Here is a 21,335-nt window from a genome sequence, read left to right as displayed (position 1 = left end):
AGCATAAATATTTTAAAATTGGATTTAGTCCCAATTGACCCATTTTTCCTTTATTGTTTGCAATTTTGGTGTTACATATAAGGAAATATTGCCTAACCCAAGGTCACCAAGGTTTACTCACATGTTTACTTCTTAAAAGTTTTAGAGTTTTAGCTCTTACCTTTCAATCTAAGATACATTTTGACTTAATTTTTGTGTATGTTGAGTTAAGGATACAACTTCCTTCTTTTTTCCTTTCATTGATTGATTGATTGATTGATTGATTTAGTACCCTTGTTGAAAATAAATCGGCCATAAATTAAGTGGTTGTTTCTGAATCCTGGATTGTATTCCCTTTGATCTATATGTTTCTTCTTATATCAATACCACATAGTCTGAATTATCTTAGTTCCTCAATTTGGTTCTTCATTTCAGTAGTGTATTATCTATTTATGCATCTCTTGCATTTGCATATGAATTTAAAATCAATTTGACACTTTCTGCAGAAAAGACAGTGAACATATTCATAGGGATGGTGTTGAATCTGTAGACCATTAGGAGTAGAGTTGCCATCTAACCAACATTAAGTCGTGGAATCCATGAACAAGAGATGCCTTTCCATGTGTTTAGACCTTAATTCTTTTCAGAAAAATTTGTACTAATCAGTGTACAAATTTTGTAGTTCTTTTAAGTTTTTTCCTAAGAATTTTATTGTCATTAATGTTACAGGTAATACATTGTTTCCTCAGTTTTATTTTTGTACTTCTCATTGTTACTGTGTAGAAATACAATTTTTTCAATTGATCCTGTATTCTACAACCTAGATGAACTGTTTATTAGTTCTAATGTATTTAATGAATTTTAGGGTTTTCTATTTTATAAGATTATATCCTCTGCAAATGGTGATACTTTCATGTCTTACTTTCTAGTTTTGATTGCTTTTATTTCTTTTCCTTGACAAATTGCCCTAGCTATAACCTTCATTAAATGTGAACAGACAGCGTGGTCTAGTTCCTGATTTTAGAGGAGAAGTTTTAAGTTTCACCATTAAGTATTATTTTAATTGTGGATTTTCATACATACACTTAATCAGGTTGTGGAAGTTATCTTCTGTTCCTAGTTTGAGTGTTTTTATACATAAAGGATGTTGTGTTTTGCTAAGTGCATTTTCTGCATCAAAAGAGATGATCATATAGTTTCTTACCATTTATTTTATTAATATTGTCTGTTACATTAATTGATTCCTTAAATTTAACCAACCTTTCATGCCTCAGATAAATCCCACTTGGTTATGCTGTTTAACCCTATCTATATATTGTTGAAATTGGTTTGAAAAGATTTTGTGGACGATTTTTTCATCTATGTGTTCAGAGCATATTTGGTTTGTAGTTTTCTTTCTTGTGTATCCTTAGTTTAGATTTGGGCGCCACTATGCCGGAGGCCGGAGCCGGCTCCGGCAGGTCCAGGGGCCCCTAAAGGATGGACAGTGTCAGTGAGAGAGAAAGAGAGTGAGAGATGCCCCGGAGATTCTTTCTGATCACCAGGCAGGCATCTCTGTCCTGTCGGTTTTTGTGTCTTTATTTACAGGTTCAGCAACAAGATGAAGTGATAGAAAGGAATTTCTTACAATGGGAGGTCTTTTGTGATAACAATAGTAGAATTATTCCAACCAAGGAAATAACAGAATGTTCTTAGTGAAAAATAGGATAACATATAGGTCAAATTGTATATAGGTAAGTTAGAAGTATTTTGTCTGGCTCTCAAGAGGATGAATGTTTCTGAATTGGTTTGTTCGTGGAGACTAACATGGGGACTCTGAATGGGTCCGTCTTTTGCCCCTGGGTTATGTTTTAGCTACTGTTATCTATCCTCATCCCAGCTGCCAATGTAAGAGAGGGTGTTTGTGGAAAGTAGGCCTTGAGGAACGGACTGTTATGTTTCACCAATTAGCAAAGATCTATGTGGTAACTATGTTTTGCTCTTAACCCCAAAATAGGCCCTTGGTCTCAGGGCCAGGCTCACTTGTAATTCTTGTGTTTTTAACCCCCTAAGTCTCGGATCTGCAAGGCCCATAGGAAGAGCCTTTTGACAGTTTTCCCCATAGAGCTTTCATCCAAAATTTCTTTTGTAAAGGCAGGAATATGCTTTTCCTTATGAGCTATCTGTATTCAAAATATGGGTCTGATATGGAATATAGTGAGACCTGGTCAATACCAGTAGGCTTGTATCCAACATGAGCAGAAGGAGATACCAATTATCATTTCTCATGGCAGGAGCTGCAAATATTGCCATTTCCTTGCTGTGATTGGCATCCAGAGAGGCGGGTGCAGCTCCCGGCAATTTGCTAACTCATTCATCTCCAAGTAGGTTTTTCAATTCCCCATATAACATTTTTTCAACCATTAATTATTTAACACTTTGTCTTAATTTCTATTTATTTATAAATGTTGTAAATGTCCTTTTGCTGTTGAATTGTAATTTAATTGCATTGCATTTAGAAACATACTTTGTATGATTTCATTTTTTTTTTTTAAATGTCAGCACTTGTTTTATGGGCCAGCATATAGTCTCTCCTGTGGAATGTTTTATGTGTATCTGGAAGAATGTGTGTTCTACTGCTGTTGAGTAAAGAGTTCTATACACATTTCTTACTTCTAGTTTATTTATAATATTTTCAAATCTTACATTTCTTTGTTGATCTTCCAGTTCTTTTTTCTTGAAAACATAATGTCTCTGAAAGTAGGCATTTTGAAATTTTTAATAATAATTGTTCAATTTTCATTTCTTCCTTCAGTTGTTAGTTTTTGTTTTATATATTCTAGGGCTCTGAACTTATGTGCTTAATTCAAAATTAATTAAAATAAGAACACAACATGCCAAAATGTATCCAAATCATCTAAAGTAGTGCTAAGAAGGCACTCTACTGATAAAAATTATCAAGTCTATTGTACTGATAAAAATGTAATGACAACTTAGTTTAAAATGTTTTTTCAAAAAATGTTAGTTGATAGATTACAATTTCATTATTTTTTTCATTGTGTCTAGATAATATACACCAGATTGTGGTTTTAAAATGATCCCAACTAACAAGTTTTCAAATTTTCCAGTTAAAAATGCCTTTGAAATTCAAATTGCTCACACTTAATATTTACATGAATGACATCTTTTATTACTTTTCAATCTATTAACAGTTTTAATATGCTTGTTTGAACTTGTTTGAACATAGTCCATAGCTGTGTCTCACACTCAAACAAATGAATTAATACATTCCTCTGCAGTTGAATCACTGTATTGACACTACAGTTTTCTTCCATTGCTGGAATATACTTGTTTCTCTCTAAAGTTGTTCATCATATGGAATTATTAAAAATAATAATAATCAGATACAAAATGCAGATACTTGTCTGGAGTATACTTGTCTCTCTCTAAGGCTTTTTATAATATGGAATTATTAAAAAAATAATCAGATACAAGTCTAATAAAAACCATTTTGACAACATAATGTGTATTAGTGAATATATTACTTAAAAGCAAATTACTTTTGAAAACTTTGAGATCTAATAAAACTAAGAAAGTGAGTCAGTAAAATACAGGCTGTATGATAGATAAAATAAACAGAAAACAATGATGAAGTAACCTCAGAGGAAATTTATACTGAACTAAACTCTGGGAGGGTGATAAGATAGATCAAAGCACTGAACCTAGAATGAATTTTTTGTATGTGTGAAAGGAAAAAAAAATAAGTATAGATTCTAGCCAAATAAAACTGTCAGCTTGAAAATATATTGCTTGCATGGTCAATCACTTGGATAGCCTTATTTTGTGATATATTAAATGTAGAAGCTATCTCTTATGGCTTTTGAAGTATGACACACAAAACATTCAATAATCTTTATTTTCATGTTATGTTCAATATAAGAGAAAACTATAATAAAATTCATCCAGAAAATACTGGCTATAGATAGGTATATGTATATGTGTGTGTGTGTGTGTGTGTGTGTGTGTGTGTATATACATATATATATATATATATATTCTTCTTTTGATAATTTTTATACATTATAAAGTCCTGTTAAACTAATTTTATTTATTGTTTGAGATTCCAGATATCTCTCTAATTGTATGTAAAATTTAGTAGCAGTAGAATTTAATTCAATCACTGGTCCAAAGTCCTATAATTTAAACCTTCATTTTACAGATAATCAATTAAGAGCACACAACTGAAATAGTAAAGTAAAATGAATCTCATTTTTTATAGTCCTTTTTGTTTCCCACGTTCTGTGTACTACGAAGGAAATATTAATGTCAGTTTTATCAGTTGATATTTATTTTAGTATTTCTTAAATGATAGGGCTTTATACTACTTTTGGAATAATAAATCCAATTTTTTTAAATTAACTGGTAGTGAAAATATTAGACACATGTTATTTTGTTTTTTAAGTATGTCTCTTAGTTTGGATAAACATTGTGAAAATAAATATCCTGAATATTTGAATTGGACAGAAGGGAAGTGAATATAAAACTTTTAAAGGAAAATATTAAATATTGTGATCCACTGAATATGTGAATTATACCTCAACAGTTTACCAGTAATGTATCAAAGGTTCATGTCTTGCTGAAATTTTGTTTTTCTCTTCATTTTTTTTTCTAATGTTTATTTTTGAGAAAGAGAGAGACAGAGTGTGAGCAGGGAAGGGGAAGAGAGAGAGGAAGACACAGAATCCAAAGCAGGCTCCAGGCTCTGAGCTGTCAGCACAGCGCCCGACATGGGGCTTAAACCCATGAGCTGTATGTGAGATCATGACCTGAGCTGAAGTCAGATGCTTAATTGACTGAGCCACCCAGGTGCCCCTGTTTTTCTCTTCATTGTATGTACTGAAATGCTTTCTGTATATAAATAGGTCTTGTAGCTCATTTTTGATAGCCACAGTCACTTTGTGGCTTTTAAAATTAATTCTTTTTGTGACTAAGAAATACTAATATCTAACCAGGAACAGAGAGATACTATTAATTACTTTTTTTTTTCTTTTGTAATTTATATATTGGTGAAACTTCAGAATAATAGCCAATAGTTACAGAGTAGCTATATGATTGGCATATATGTGATCTTGATCTGAGAATGAGAGACAAGATCACACTTAGATTTATGTTCTACAATTGCAGATGCCCATTTTCAGGTTGGATTATGAATTGTTGTAAGCAGTAGAATTTGGAATGTGTGCTTTATTGAAAGTGTCCTTAACAAATAACCTCCTCATTCCCAATGATTTTCAGTGTTGAGGGGAAACACTTTCAGTGAACCATTTGTGGTTAATGCTTTTCCGTGGGTAAGATCCCACTGAGAAGTGCTCTAGCTAACTTGCTCTGGGTTGTGTTCCAACTTAGTTTAAGGGACTTTAGGGGACACACTCCTGCTGATTCCACTGTTCTTTCCTGTCTTCCTTTTTTTGTAATCTTGACCCAAAAACTATTTTGAGTGATGTCTGATTTGGCTTCCTGTGGTTCTCAAATGTTCACTGACAAAGGATTATTGAAAGAATGTGTGACTCTCCCTTTCTTTTCTTGAATTCAGAGTTTCTGATGTTGATATTAATGTGAAAGGGTCATCCACAAAGAGACAAAGAACACTAATGTTGTAAGGCTTCTCAGGTCTTTTCCTTTATCACAGCTGGGGGGACTCCAAACCATTGGGATCAAATATCTTCTATCACCTCCTTAAAAACATCAGCATCTGTGTCATCATTGGCCTGTAGGCTGTGAGGATTATTCCTAAAGTATTCCTCTCTCTCTGTATAGTCCATCAATTGAAAGCCATAGAACCATGGGATTGTAGGACTAAAGAGCACCTTGAAGGTCAAATTGCCCAACCCCTTTCCTTTATAAATTTAAGAAATTGAAGCCTATAGTGAGTAGGTTATTTGTCCATGAGCATGGATAAAGATACAGAAATGAATGAGAAAGTAGATCTCTGTCTACAACAAGAGAACTCTACACTTCACATGCATTAGTGCTAAGGTTTCCTTAATACCTACCTTACCAAACTTTGCTCAGATACTAAGGAATTTTCTGACATCATAATTGAGTGGAAGAGATATCTTTCTTTGATGGCAAACACTTACTAAATATTTAGATTTTAGATTACAAGAAACTTAAATATGTCAAAATTATTTGTTTTTCTAAACATGTCATAATCCCAATCTAGTTTTCATATCAAGCATAAAATGATACTGGCTTTTATCCAAAATGATTGTGGCTTTTATTCAAAAGAACAAGAAGTCTTTGGTGAAAATAAAGTACAGCACTAATATATAACTGTGCGGATAGTGAAATGGACTCTTAATGAAGGATATCTACTACAATTGGATTCATAACCAATACAGTTTATCAAATAAGTTTATAATGAAAAATTACCTTCAGGACTGCTAAGAAAAAAAAGATCTTCAATTGCATATTTCTTGAAGGTATAGGTTAACTTGAAAGCTAAGTGACTCAGCATGAGTCATACAAGTAATACCTTTGTTAAATTAAACTTCAGTGAGGACTTCAATGTTATTCTTGTAAAAGTAACTCAAATTTTTCCCCCTGGAGTAATACCACATTTCAGTTGAAGAGAGATCAGAAGTAAAGGAAGAATGTGCTTTATTTGTGAAATGAGTCAAACATGTCTATTACAAAGAAGAGGCAAAGTTAAGAATCTTCTTTTTATTTTGAGATAGAGTAGAAAAGATTCAGAGAACCAAAGAGAAAGACTGGCCCATAAACTGTTTCCCTCCATATATTTTAAGGGGTGAAAAAGGCCTTTAGAGATACCTAGTCCAAACTTCCCCCAAATGAAGATGGAAGGAACATTCAATCTGAAGTAGCTTCAATATTTTTCATTCAGATAAATCTACTTCTTTATTATAAATAGCCTTCTCAATTCTTAGCTAGGATTTTGTATCTTCTTCCACAGACTAAGTGAAAATCTGCATCCATGTATCTACTTCAAACATATACCATGCCTTTTTCTATTAATTTTAGGTTAAATTTTCTAAAGAATATTTTCAGCATTAAACTCAACTTCCATTTATTTACTGTATTGAATAAAATTGGTAATATTCAATATTTACAGCCAAAAAGATATTTTTCATCATTACTCAACATATACATCTGTATCCCCACTTTTACTTATTTCCTCTTTATTTCTAAAGCTCTATGATTTTTAGAGTTTTATAAGACTAGATTCTTAAAATAGAAGCAGGTGGAAATAACATGTTCATATATAAGCGAATCATGTCGTTATTTTAATTGATATACTCATAGTGGAAAGAACATTTTCATTGCTGGCCTTGGCTGATATGAATAATCCTGGAGAAAAGAATTATATATCCTGGAGAATTATATATATTATATTTTTTGAGAACTACAGAATTATTGCATGCCATCATTTTTTTTAAATTTTGTATTGAAAAATGTTTGGTCTTATGTGTTTGATTTTCACATTACCTTACTATGTAATAATTAAGTATTCTGAATGCTTAAAAATTTATATTGTTTCAAAAGTGGCTCTAAATGATACAGTGCAAGAGCAGTTTACTGAATATTCAAGGGCATGTGGATTTTTATGGAATTTCATGTTGAATCTTTGAAATGTGTATGAAGAGGCAGAAAGTCATATGGATGATATTCATGCTTTCATCTGATTGGAACCTTTCTGTGAAGATCAATGGCTGGTTCAAGTCCCCAAGCTTTTCTTCCCATCACTGCCACTTTTTGAAATTAGAGAAGGTCAGACATTTGAATATTAACAGCTGGGTATTGGGAGCAAGAATGCATACAAATTTTTTTGAAATCAGAAGCAATGTTCTCAAGTAAATTAGCCCAAGTGCATATCAGCCTATGAGCCTTTTCTTAGCCAGGTAGAAGAAAACTACTCTAACTCTAAAATCCATTAGCCATTATGACTCTGGAAATTCAGACTGCATAATAATCCCCGGAAACTTGTTTAAAAAGCAAAAACTCTCACCTTTTAAGGGCTATCTTGGGTATGAGACCTATGTGGTAGTCGAAGTTTTAATGTTCTCCTTCACCATCTTGAAATTCTCAATAATTTTATCTTTGAACAATTTTTTTATTCCAATGTAGTTAACTTACAGTGTTTTACATTACTTTCAGGCGTGCCATACAGTGATTCAACAATTCCATATATTATTCAGTGTTTCTCAAGATAACTGTAGACTTAATTCCCTACCCACCTCCCATCTGTTTGTTCTCTATAGGTAAGAATATTTTTATCGTTTGTGTCTTGTCTTTTCCTTTATTCATTTGTTCTGTTTCTTAAATTTAATATATGAGTGAAAACATACAGCATTTGTCATATTGTGTGGCTTATTTTGCTTAGTATTATAGTCTCTACCTCCATCTATGTTGTTGTAAATAGCAAGATTTCAGTCTTTCTTATGGCTGAATAATATTCCATTATACTTACATACCACTTCCTCTTATCAGTGGACGCTTTAGCTGCTTCCATATCTTGGCTATTCTAAACAATGCTACAATAATCCTGGTACATACATCCCTTCAAATTAGTGTTTTCATATTCTTTGAGTAAATACCAGTATTGTGATTATTGGATTTTAGGGTAGTTCTATTTCTAATTTTTTGAGGAACCTCCATACTGTCTTCCACAGTGACTGCACAAGTTTGCGTTCCCACCAGCATGTTAATTACTTCATTGTATTGGCCAACCATTTATGATGAAAGTGATGACATAAAAAGGAAAAGGAGATAAGACAGACCACAGTTTCTTTCCTTTCAGTCCTTTCTTACTCATTACTAAGCCTGAGGTGGGAAGTGTTGGTAGAATATGTGCATATCAGGAAATGAAATATCAGCTGAGCTAGTTTTGTGGAACATTTCATTTTTATGTAAGAATAAAATACATAAGTATGTATAGACTAAACTTATGAATTGTGTAAATTCAGTAACTCTGTGTACATGTAAAGTGTTTATTTATTGAGAAAGAGAGAGGATGAGAGAGGGCAGAGAGAAAGAATCCCAAGTAGGCTCTGTACCATCAGTGCCTAGTGTGGTGCTAGAACTCACAAACTGTGAGATCATGACCTGAGCTGTAATCAGGAGTCAGATGCTTAGCTGACTGAGCCACTCAGATGACCGTTAAATGTTCTTAATATTTGCATTTTAAACCAACATTACACAGTATGAAAATAAACATAAAATTCATGCTAATACTTTAAAATTGTATTTTTTCTTTATTTAGAACAACATTAAATAGCAAACAACAAACATTATGACAAGGTGAAAAAGAAGGCCTACAGCACAAAGGAAAAGTCTATATTTTACAAATTAATGACATCTTTCCTTCTTTTTAAACAAAGGCACCCACATTTTCATTCTGTACTAGGCACTGAAAATTACCTTGTTTAAACAGGTCTGGTGTGCGACTGAACATCTGCATCTTTAATGAGCTGTGACAGAGGTAGTGCAGAGTAAACCCTGTCACTATAGCACCCATTTGATTCTTGTGAAATATATCTTTGTCCTATTATCTGTGGTTACATCGATATAGTTCTGGTCATATAAAAAGTATTGCAAAGGTCCATCAAGGTAAGACGTATGAAATACTTTAGGTATCTTATGGTATTTAGCTGAGTATCTTCCATCTGGTATCTTCTTACAAATATTTGCTTATAATAAAATTATAAAGGGCCACCTGACAATAGTCTAACCAAGCAGTGGAAAATAAAACAATTTTAACAAGATTAAATTTAGAAAAAAACTTTGGTCCATTGTGACTGTCACAACCTATATTTATGTAGTATCTATGAAAGTTACAGCGCTAAAACTGAAGTCATTCCCATCTAAAAATTGTACAAACAGAATATCCCAATTATTCATAATTAAACTACTGAATGCATAGATGATAGATAGGGATAGATTCCTGTTTAAAACAAAATTTTCTGGAAGAATTTTAGTAGCACAAATAGTTTTTTCATTGAAATGTTACACATGTAGGGGCGCCTGGGTGGCTTAGTCGGTTGAGCGTCCGACTTTCGCTTAGGTCATGATCTCGCGGTTCGTGGGTTTGAGTCCCGCGTCGGGCCATGTGCTGACTGCCAGCTCAGAGCCTGGAGCCTATTTCAGTCTGTGACTCCCTCTCTCTCTGACCCTCCCCTGCTCACGCTGTCTCTCTCTCTCTCCTAGAAATAAATAAAACATTTAAAAAAAAATTAAAAAAAAATGTTACACATGTAAACTCACTATATTAAATTATTGTCAGAACTGTTCTCTTAAAAGAAAGACAAGAATTGAGCTCCACCCACCAGAATTCAGCCTGCCTTCCTCTCTATATATAGAGAGGGTACTGTAGGGCACAATTTGACAAGATCAAAGTGTTGAGCTTCCAAATAATGTAATCTTTAGATGGTCAACCCCACCTCCCACCAACCACCAAACCTTCTTTAAAAGACTTAAAATACACTCATTACCTTTCAATTTAAGTTAAATTAAATTATATTAACATTTACTTTTAAATTAAACCAGAATGCCTTGGAAATACTGTGGGAAAAATTCTGACCATTGCTAGGATAGTATGATGTTAAAGAGTTTTTAACAGGACCTCTAATTTTTAGAAAATGACTTTTTAAATAAACTTGAAACAGTGATGACCTGAGTCACCTGTGTGAATAAATTTTATAAGTACACAAAACAAGAGGTTTATTTAGTTTGGAGTTTTGCCAACTAATCTTTATAGATTGAAATCCCTAAGGACACATTGTTACAAATGGGAATGTATGAAGTTATTCATAAATTCAGCAGCCCTACTTAAAAATGTCTGGGAAAGTGTTTTATACAGGAATGCTCCATAGGGTATAATCATTGTATACTTATTGAAGATTGCATATGAGCTTCAGTCCTGAGGAAAGATGATCTGAGTAATAGCAGATTGATGGATATAAATGGCTCGAGAACTTCTCGTATTCCAGGCCAATTATCTGTGAACTAAGGAAGACTTCAACAGTAGTCATAATAACTGATTTGGAGCTGTTAGAGTCATTTAGGTTAAAACCTGTTTAAATATTGGCCTACATATGGTAAATCAAGGCAGATGAAAGCAAATTTGACCCTATAGGCATGTTTCAGTTAATAGCCCCAAACCACAGACCTTAATCAGTTTCTACAGTTCTGAGAAAACTGTACTGTTTTATTTGAGACTATATTCATGGAAACATGGAGCAAAAGTACCCTACCTTTTATAAATTTTAAATTTCATACATTTCTTTTCTTGAACCAAGACTGCAGTTTCTTTTTTTTTTTTTTTTAATATTTTTTATTTATTTCTAGGAGAGAGAGAGAGAGACAGCGTGAGCAGGGGAGGGTCAGAGAGAGAGGGAGTCACAGACTGAAACAGGCTCCAGGCTCTGAGCTGGCAGTCGGCACAGAGCCCGACGCGGGGCTCGAACCCACCAACTGCGAGATCATGACCTAAGCGAAAGTCGGACGCCCAACCGACTAAGCCACCCAGGTGCCCCGCAAGACTGCAGTTTCTATGGTTATACTTTGATCAGTATAATCAACTAGTTCTAAAGTTATAATGTGATTTTGTGAAGTTACCTGACATCTTCCGACAGTAGTTTCTTCCATATGTAGTGTATGACTAAATTACACCATAGAGGGTTTTTGAGTAATGGTTCATGCAAAGGAGCATTTCCAATATATCCTGCTCCATAGTAATAACAAGCATCAGAGCTTATATTTAAGAAATTGTCATTAGGAGAAGTTTCACATTCTGATAATTTAATTTTTAAGTTTTCTTACTGTATATCAACCCAGATTTTGGAAAAAGTATATATTTGAAATTTACTGCATCTCTTATACATACACCCATTATGTGTGCTAAAATTCTAGTAAGGATTTTAGAACCAATTTGTTTAAAAAGCTTGGCATAGCATTTTGTGAAGAGGATGGAAGATAAAGTTCATGGGGGGGAAAATTGGTCATGAATATCTGAGATGATCTGAAGTAATAAAAACTTTGACGAATCCATTATTGTGTTCCCCGTCCTGTGAAGGAGATCTGGATAGTCATATAGACTGTTGTCTTATACCCACAATTCCATTACTATTGAAAACGTTGAGTACTGACCTTATCAACAGTGGATGTACACTTTTTTTTTTTTTGCTTAATAGGAATTAGCTATTTAGGCTGTGATATTCAGGACTATTTCGGAAAAAATAAGATTTCACCAGTTCTTATTGTTCATTCTCTTACTTCCTTGTAGGTCACTACCTTGCATTCATTGCATACAGTCATGAGTATATGAGCTTACATGTTGTTCACAAGTGCCTGCCTACTTACATGACTATGCAGGACTTCTGGCTCAAACACTGCATTAAAGGAAAACTATGATATTAAAAGCACTTTCACTTCTATCCTTTTTTTTTTCTAATGTTTTTTATTTATTTCTAGGAGACGGAGAGAGAGAGAGACAGCGTGAGCAGGGGAGGGTCAGAGAGAGAGGGAGTCACAGACTGAAACAGGCTCCAGGCTCTGAGCTGGCAGTCAGCACAGAGCCCGACGCGGGGCTCGAACCCACGAACCGCGAGATCATGACCTAAGCGAAAGTCGGACGCTTAACCGACTAAGCCACTCAGGTGCCCCCACTTCTATCCTTTTAAGAAAGGTCTGTGATGACTGTCAAAATAAAGTAATAGTTAAAATGATCTAACTATAGCTCAATTTTATATGTTCCCCTTGCACAAAGAATATCCCCAACAACGTTCTCTTATTGTTTTTAAAGTTAGCAAAGATTTCTGATATAAGAAATGTTCTACACACTTCCAGTACCTCATCTTAACCTCTGCCTTTCTCTTTGCCTTCTATCACATATCCATTCAATCATTGTAAAAGCCACTTTTGATCAAAGATGGACTCTTTCAAAAATTCATATTTTATTCTTTCAATTTTTGTTGTGCCCTTTTTATTTCACTTTATGAAACAAAGGAATGAGAGAGAAAATCTTAAAGAGATACTGTTCACTGTTGACTGCTGTACAGATATATTCAGCAAATACAAATCTAGAAATACCTTTTATACAATAAAGAGACATACTGCTTTGAGTAAAAATGACATGCAAAATTTTTCTTATAAAATGAAACAGCTTGACAGCATTCAGTTTTCTCCCCCCTTTCATGACACTGATAATTTTTCCTGGCACCATTTGCCTCTACTACGTGTATGTTTACTCCATAACTATCTACAGCAAAGGAATATGGGTAGTAATATTGCAGATACATGAAGTACAAGACATTCTCACTTGCCCTTTCCCTGTTCTGCTGGCACTTGCTGACAGTTGTAAAAACTTGTTGTTGTCATAAGCAGAGACAACTGCAAAGGCACAAAGGGAACAGATGTATGCTATAATAATAACAAGGTGTCACTTAAAAAAATACTTTTCAGCTTAGGGCTACATTTAAACCTTCAGGTACAGTTCATGAAACTCATAATGTGGGAGAGTAAGTACTGCTGGTGTCTTTGAGAGTCTCTGGGGGACAAGACTCTGAGATATTGTTATCATTATCACCATCTTGCTAACTGAATCACAGTTAGCGCCTTGGTTATTATACCTAAGGGAGTGACTTACTACCCTCTAGGTTGAAATAAAGGGCAAAATGAGATTCTTCCATTGTTGGCGAGTGGAAAACATTCAGGACACACAAAGGAAAAGGCATCCTATTCAATCTCAATCTTTTAAAAATAGAGAACTAAATTATTCTGAATACGCAATCCTCAGTTTGGCCATATAAAATAATTGAGCATAGATTTCAACTAAATGGAATGCAGATGGAAAGCTTTGTACAGTCAGATGTAGTCTTCCTTCTGAAATATATGCATGTCTATTTTCATAGAATTGCAAAAACAAAACAGGCAAGATTTCATACAAAAGCAGAGTTGCACTTGAAAATAGAAGGATGTTAATATGCCACAGACTGCACATTTTTAATCTCAGTTAACTTGTAAAATTTTAAGATGCTGTTGAAGTAATTCAGTCAAATAAAGTAAAGGTAATATTGATGAAAACCACTTTCACTTTCATTGATTCATAAATATTGGAGTGTAAATGTGTAAACTTCTTTTCAAACCCTATAGATAGAAATGAATGTTCTAACTTTAAATATCTGGAAAGGAAATATAAATTGTATGTTATACTTGAACATGAAATATAAAATGGTACTCTGTTTTGATGATGAAAAGTTGACAGTGGGGCTCCTGGGTGGCTCAGTCGCTTAAGCGTCTGACTTTAGCTTAGTTCAGGATCTCACCATTTGTGGGTTCAAGCCCCGCGTTGTCTCTGTGCTGACAGCCAGCTTAGACCCTGGAGGCTGTTTCAGATTCTGTGTCTCCCTCTCTCTCTGACCCTCCTCAGCTCATGCTCACTCGCTCGCTCTGTCTCTCTCATTCTCTCTCTTTCTCAGAAATAAATAAAACATTAAAAATTTTTAAAAAAGAAAAAGTTGACAATGCCCTATTTTTCTCAGGAATTGTATTTTTTACTCCTTCCCGATGTGCCTAATTTTATTTTTTCTATTGTTTCCTATTGTGACCCCGATTTATTTTAAAAGGAATTAAGTGCCTTGTCTATTTGCAATAGCTTAATGTGGAATAGGCAGATGAAACCAATGACTTCTCCAAGTCACTTCTGGCCTTGTGATTCTCTCTTTATTTGCTAAATTGCCACATTCTGAGAAATGGTTAAAAGATGAAAATGCTACCAGAGCAGTTTTCTGAATTACTTTCCAAGTAAATCCTAATGATTAGGACTTTTAAAACACTTGAAATATGTTTACATATAATTAAACTGGATATATTGTAGGAACGAGTAGAGGGTACTAGGATTAGTGCTTTTGATGGGAGTAGGTGACCATTCGACTTTAAGTGTGAACCATGGAAATAAAAGCAACTGTGGCTGATCTTTTACTCAGCACTAGAGGCAATAATCAAGTTCTTCAAATCAATCACACCATCGAAGAGTGATGGCAGGGAGCAGATGCTTTATCAGCAAAACTACGTATTTTGTATCAGTTTGTCTTTTTGTATTTTTAGACATAAATCTTTAATGTGGAGTTTGTGTTCAGACAGCATTCTCTCCTCCCTACAGGTGTTGACAATACAATAGGATTTGTGGATTTTGGACACCTGAGGGAAAAGTTGTCGTATGAGTAAAAACTGATATTATTATAAGACATACTTTAATAACTGTATCTCTTCATTTCAAAGTAACAGTATTTGGACAGACAATTTAGGAGAAAAATATCTCAATTTTAAGTATATTATTATATATTATACTTATAATATATTTATATTTATATATTTAAATATATATTTATTTTATATATTTATATATAAATATAAATATATTTAAAATGTAAATATAATTATATTTTATAGCAGATATGGATACTAACATAGCCAAGAATGTTGATCAATTTTATAATATAAACATATTGTATAAATAAATACTTTGTATATTAACATAGATATTATTAGCAAGCAATTTTATAGCTCCTTGAATCAAATAAAAAATACTATATTTCAACTCTTTAGAAACAGCACTTTTTGCTTTTGATTTTCTCACTAAATGTTCATATTTTTTGAAAGTTGTCAACATAATATCAAAATGTTTAAATAATATATTTCCTAACATTAATTTAGACAAATATTGTTACTGTATTTTGCTTAATACTGCCTAAATATAAACTTCTGAATAATACAGAGAAAGGATAAAAGAAGCATGAGAATTATCGATTGCATTAGCTGTCAATGATTATGTCCACGGGAAATAGAAAACTTAATACAAGTTGGAGCACAGAATATCTCTATTTTCTCATGTCTAACTTATTTCAAACTGATACGTAATATGATGCCAAACCTTGTGTAGTAAACTATAGTTGAATTGCTAGTGAAAAGGAGCATGGTTGATGGACTTTATTGTATAAAATAAAATTTTTAAAAAAATTGCTCTTATACTCACTTAACTTTAAAGCCAATACAGTGGCACCTGGAGGCCTCAGTCGGTTAAGCGTCTGAATTCGGCTCAGGTCATGATCTTGTGGTTTATGAGTTCAAGCCCCTCATCAGGTTCTGTGCTGTCAGCTTGGAGCCAGGAGCCTGCTTCTGATTCTGCATCTCTCTCTCTCTGCCCTTTCCCTGCTCATTCTCTCTCTATCTCTCAAAAATAAATAAACATTCATTTTTTAAAGCCAATTCAAAATAGTAAATACTAAAAGACTTCAAATATTACTTAATGCATGTCTCTGGTTAATAATTTTACATTTAGCTTAAGCTTGATGCAAGTTATGTTCCCCTTGAGTCCTCAAGTATATAGCATGGAGGATCACTTACATTTAAAAAAGTGACAGATTAAAATAATCATGTAAGTTTGATAAATTTATATTATGTTAAAGTCAAGGGCCATCTAATTGAATATAAATCTACTGACCCTTGTCAGATTCACCACACCCAGTAAAAAGTGTTAATATGTAATATTTTTTATCATTTGCTTAAAAATTTTAGTAGTAAATGTATATGTATTGTATGTTTTCAAATTTTACCACTTGAAATGTCTATACACTTATAAAATATATTGTTTTTCTAATGTTTATTTTTATGTTATTTTCTTTGATTCCACTATTTTGTGCTGCCGTGCAGGTTTTATAATGTTGAAAGCCTAATCCATGCTTCATCTTCTGCACTGTATCTGGAAGAGTTATATTGGGTAATTTGTGTACACTTATTCTTCTGACGCCATATAGTTGCTTGCGAAAATTATACATTTAATGTCTGTTTGAACCATTAAGTTTTGTGAATGCTATCTTGTGGAAAGTCACTATTATAAGTAGATACTAGCCTATCATTTACATCCCTGGATGGAAGATATAATTATGAGAATTTTCCAATGGATGGCCTAAATAAAAAGTTTGATTATTTTTGTTTGAAGGAAATACAAAGGAATTTGCATTCCCAAGTGATAGATATCACTGATGTATAAAATTATGTCTTGCCTTTGCTTTATGTGAGATCTTATTTTGCTCTCAAAAGAAAAGCAATTTTCAAAACTAAAGTAAAAAATATATATCTACATTAATAGATATGTGTTATGATTAGTAGACCATTCACAAACCAATGACTTTATTTCCCAGTGCCCAGCAATAAAAAAAGGCAACAAAGTGTATGCTGATGATTTCAATAACCTTGTATTCAAAAGGCTAGAAGCTTGAAAACCAGAATCTAACATAATTCTGCACATAATAACAAGAGACATTATACATTTATCTTTAGTTCAAACGTAATGTTAATGCTCTTTGTTTTGAACATATATACTATATGTACTATGTACTATATTTCATAATATAGTCAGATGACTAAATTGTCAGATATCAATTAGCAGTTTCCTCTTTCTTAATTTTATTTATTTTAAGAGAGAGAAAGAAAGAGCAGGGGAGGCACAGAGAGAAAGGAAAAGACAGAAACTCAAGCAGGCTTCATGCTGTCAGCACAGAGCCTGACACCGGGTTAGATCTCACAAACCATGAAATCAGACTTTAGCTGATGCCAAGAGTTGGTCCAACAGTCTGAACTACCCAGGTGCCCCAGGAGTGTCCTCTGAAATAGAAAATTCAGGTTTACTGAATTTAAACTTTGAGCTACATTTTTCTTAGATGACTTCATAAATGTTTAAGTTGAAAAGCTCTATATACAGACACTGTGCTGGTGAGCCAAAAACTAAGTGTAATACCTAGAATATGTTTGAATTTTTGTTGTAGGTAGAGGGACAGTAGCTTCCTAGAGCAGTATTTCCTGTAATTTAATCACTTGGGCCATGTCTCTGCAGAATTTTGGTTAAGTATTCACACACATACACACACACACACACACATACATGCATACACATATGCAAATACAGTTTTATAGTTAAATACATTGGGAAGCTCTTGGTTGAAAAAGGCAAATTCATCTCTTTATGGCAAGCATTCTAAGATACTGTAACCATAATAATTCAAACTGTCTGAATCCAGGATATGCATATGTTAGATAAGGTATTCCCAAAGGACATGAAAGCATTTTTTATGGAATATCACACAAGAATATCATTCTCTGAAATTCTTTAATAATCTATTTTTTTATTGTTACTAAGTCCAACTGTCCTTGGAAATTACATCTTACTTAAACATACATTAACATATCTTTGCTAATTTACCTGGACCAGAGACATCACTTCCAAACTGAAGATAGAAATAAATTTACTAGGGATATTATATAATCCTCAGGTATGAAAAAAAATTGTTAGTTTTCATGTTAGACTTAGTCTAGCAGCCTAGTCTTTCTTTCCTTAACTAAGGGCTAAAGAATTGAAATTTATTGTTCTCCAAGTCTGTCTGCAGCCATACTCTAGAACTTATCCAGCACTTGCCATAACACTTAAAATAGAATCTAATTTTAGATGGAGATATAATGTATTATGCTAAGCAAAATAAGTCAATCAGAGAAAGACAAAGACCATATGATTTCACTCATATGTGGAATTTAAGAAACAAAAAAGATGAACATATAGAGAAAGAGAAGAGGGAAACAAACTGAGAAACTCTTAATGATAGAAAACAAAGTATGATGGAGGGAGGTGGGTGTGAGATGGCCTAGATGTGTGATGGGTGCTAAGGTCACTTGCCATGATGAGCACTGGGTATTGTATGTAAATGATGAATCACGAAGTTCTGCTCCTGGAACCAGTATTGACTTGTATGTTAACTAACTAAAATTTAAATTAAGAAAAAGAATCTAATTTCTTTACTAATGTCTATAAATCCAACTAATGCCTATAAAATCCAATGAAGTCTATCTCCTAGAAACAGATTTATTACTATTGTCACCTTTTCTTAGTGTGCATCAGGTACCCTGGTTTTCTTACCCCAAAACACACTGTGAACTTCCAGATTTCAGAGTTTTGTGCCTTCTTTTCTCTGTGCTATAATGCTCTTTCTTCAGAAATCCAGATTGCTTACCCCTCATCTATTGAGTTTTGATTCAGTGTCAGTTCCTTAGACTTTATCTTACTATCTAAATAGAAGGTCATCCCGCTTCAGTCTTACACTGCTTTCATTTTTCTTCATAGAACATATTAGTCGCAAATATTTTCTTGTTTGTTGTTTTTACTGAATGAATAAAAAATGGTTTATGTAATTAAATGTGTGTGTATTTACCTGAAATGTCAAATATGAAAAACATTTAATAACAAAACTCTATTAAGCTTTTAGTTTAATTGGGAAGGCTCATAGGTTTTCTGTTGTTTCACTTCACATTCTAATGAGTATCACAGTTAAGTGTTGCTTTAATTAAAAAGCATTTTTAATATATGTAACCAAAGTAGTTTGCCCTGACAGCTTCTTCTGACAGGTTAGTAATTTCAAATGCATTCATCTAAAATGTAAATCAGCATTACATTTAATGAAATCGAAAGGTTATTGGGCTTGAAAAGCTCAAAATAAATGAAAGTATTTCTGAGTACTAAGAGAATAAGGACTCTTAAGAAGGAAATGTATGTTTTTTCCTGATATCAGTGTTTTCAACTGAAGTGCAATTCTTCCTCTATCTCACCTTGGGGGAATCAAAAATGAGAACTCAACAGGAAGGAAAAGTGTGATAGTGTAGGTTGTTTGCTCTTGAAAACTTATTAAATTCTGAGAGAAAACAAGATTCAAAATAATTGAAATACTCATTTTCAATTTGCCTGTTTCTACTAGTAGATGTTACTGTTGACAAAGTAAAATGTGAAATTAAGAAATAGTATGATGTGCTTCTAAAATGTACCTTTTACCTGTAAATTACTAATTCTTTTATATTGGAAATCTCCCCCACCCCACCCTACCCCCTCTCACACACAGATGTGTGTTTAGCAAATATAATGTATATACAAAAACAGTTCCCTGAATTTCAAAAAAAAATGTACCATGGACAGAATTACAAATAAATTTCACGATCAGGGAGCATAGTTTTTGAAAACCTTTGATCCAAGGAACAAGATTATATTTCAGATTTAGTGAAGAGCCTGCTGTTGCTAACCTCAGTGAGTAACTGAGTAGTATCGTGTATTTGACATGATTACAGATCACTGTTGTGTTAAACATCAAATGGGGATAATCTTCCCTTTGATTTTGTGTGTGTTTGTGTGTCTTCTCCCTGAGAATAACTGTGTTCATCTATTGCTGCTTCTGTTTCTAACTGAAACACTGATAATTCTTAGGTGAGAATGATTGGTTTTACTTTTTCCTATTGATCAAGACAGTCCCCAGTTCATTTAACAAATACTATAACTTCAGTTCTGACACAGAATAGCTAAAAGTCCTTTTGTTAATCTTCTTCATCTTACTGCAATTCTACTAGATTTGTTTTTCTACCCCAATGTAGCTAATAGCTTTACAAAACAAGGCAAAACAAAAGCACACCTTTTTATGCACCATAACTTTTGAATACTGACAAAATTTATTTTGCTTTCTCAAGATAAATATATGGGAAAAGCTGTTCTCAAGTAGAGTGTTGCTTCTATCTCTGAAAATGACTAATTCAATATGGCAAAAATTATGAATTAAGCACCAAAGTAAATTACCTTTGTTTAAAATGCTTCAAAGAAATTGTTAGAATGAGTGAAATTAGGAATAGAAATACTAGATATGATACTTGGTCATATATAGTAATAGTTTATTTGTTAAAATGCCATTATTACATCTTCTCTAAGATGAGAACTTATAAGGTATACATCTAAGCTAACTGGTAAAGATTTATTTTATTTAATAGAAAAACTCATATAGTAACGTTAACTTTCTTTATCTTATCCAAATAGTTGCATGATTCCCTAATACATTCTTCTCAAGTACACGTAAAAGAACAGTGTTGCTTTAGTTTGTATACAGGCATTAGTGTCACCTCAGGGTGTCTTAGGTCTTACAGGCATGGCTTGTCTCTCAATATTAATAACCCAACAATTGTATCAGTGTATCCTTGAGTTTTCCTTTCACTTGTAAATATACAGAAAACCACTTTTTCTGATTGAACTAAAGAAACTCATAAGAGATTGCTCTAAAACAGCATATGCTAATCAATTATTTAAATGCATCTTTCTTATTCTATATATTCTTTTTGAGGAAATAAATATTAGACCTTCTTATTTTATCCTCCATGTCTGAGTTCTTTATTTTTAGTTCTTGACTACTCTATATTGTATCCTGATTAATTTCTTTAGCTAGTTCTCCATGTCATTAAATGTCTTATCTTTAGTTTTGTCTAAAACACTATTTAACATTTCT

The 21,335-nt window shown here is 33.1% G+C and overlaps 1 long non-coding RNA gene across 1 annotated transcript; it reads left to right on the top strand.

Annotated features, from left to right (window-relative positions):
- The first annotated feature begins 8,192 nt into the window (after nucleotides 1-8,192).
- LOC120226148 lies at nucleotides 8,193-17,985 on the top strand. The gene is made up of 3 exons (XR_005526949.1): nucleotides 8,193-8,237; nucleotides 16,687-16,753; nucleotides 17,802-17,985. It is a non-coding gene; the product is annotated as an uncharacterized LOC120226148 (long non-coding RNA).
- The last annotated feature ends 3,350 nt before the right edge of the window (nucleotides 17,986-21,335 follow it).

This window comes from Hyaena hyaena, unplaced genomic scaffold (genome assembly GCF_003009895.1).
Source record: "Hyaena hyaena isolate Hyena2069 unplaced genomic scaffold, ASM300989v1 scaffold_1610, whole genome shotgun sequence".
NCBI lineage: Eukaryota > Metazoa > Chordata > Mammalia > Carnivora > Hyaenidae > Hyaena > Hyaena hyaena.
This window is presented reverse-complemented; position numbering and strand designations above follow the sequence as displayed.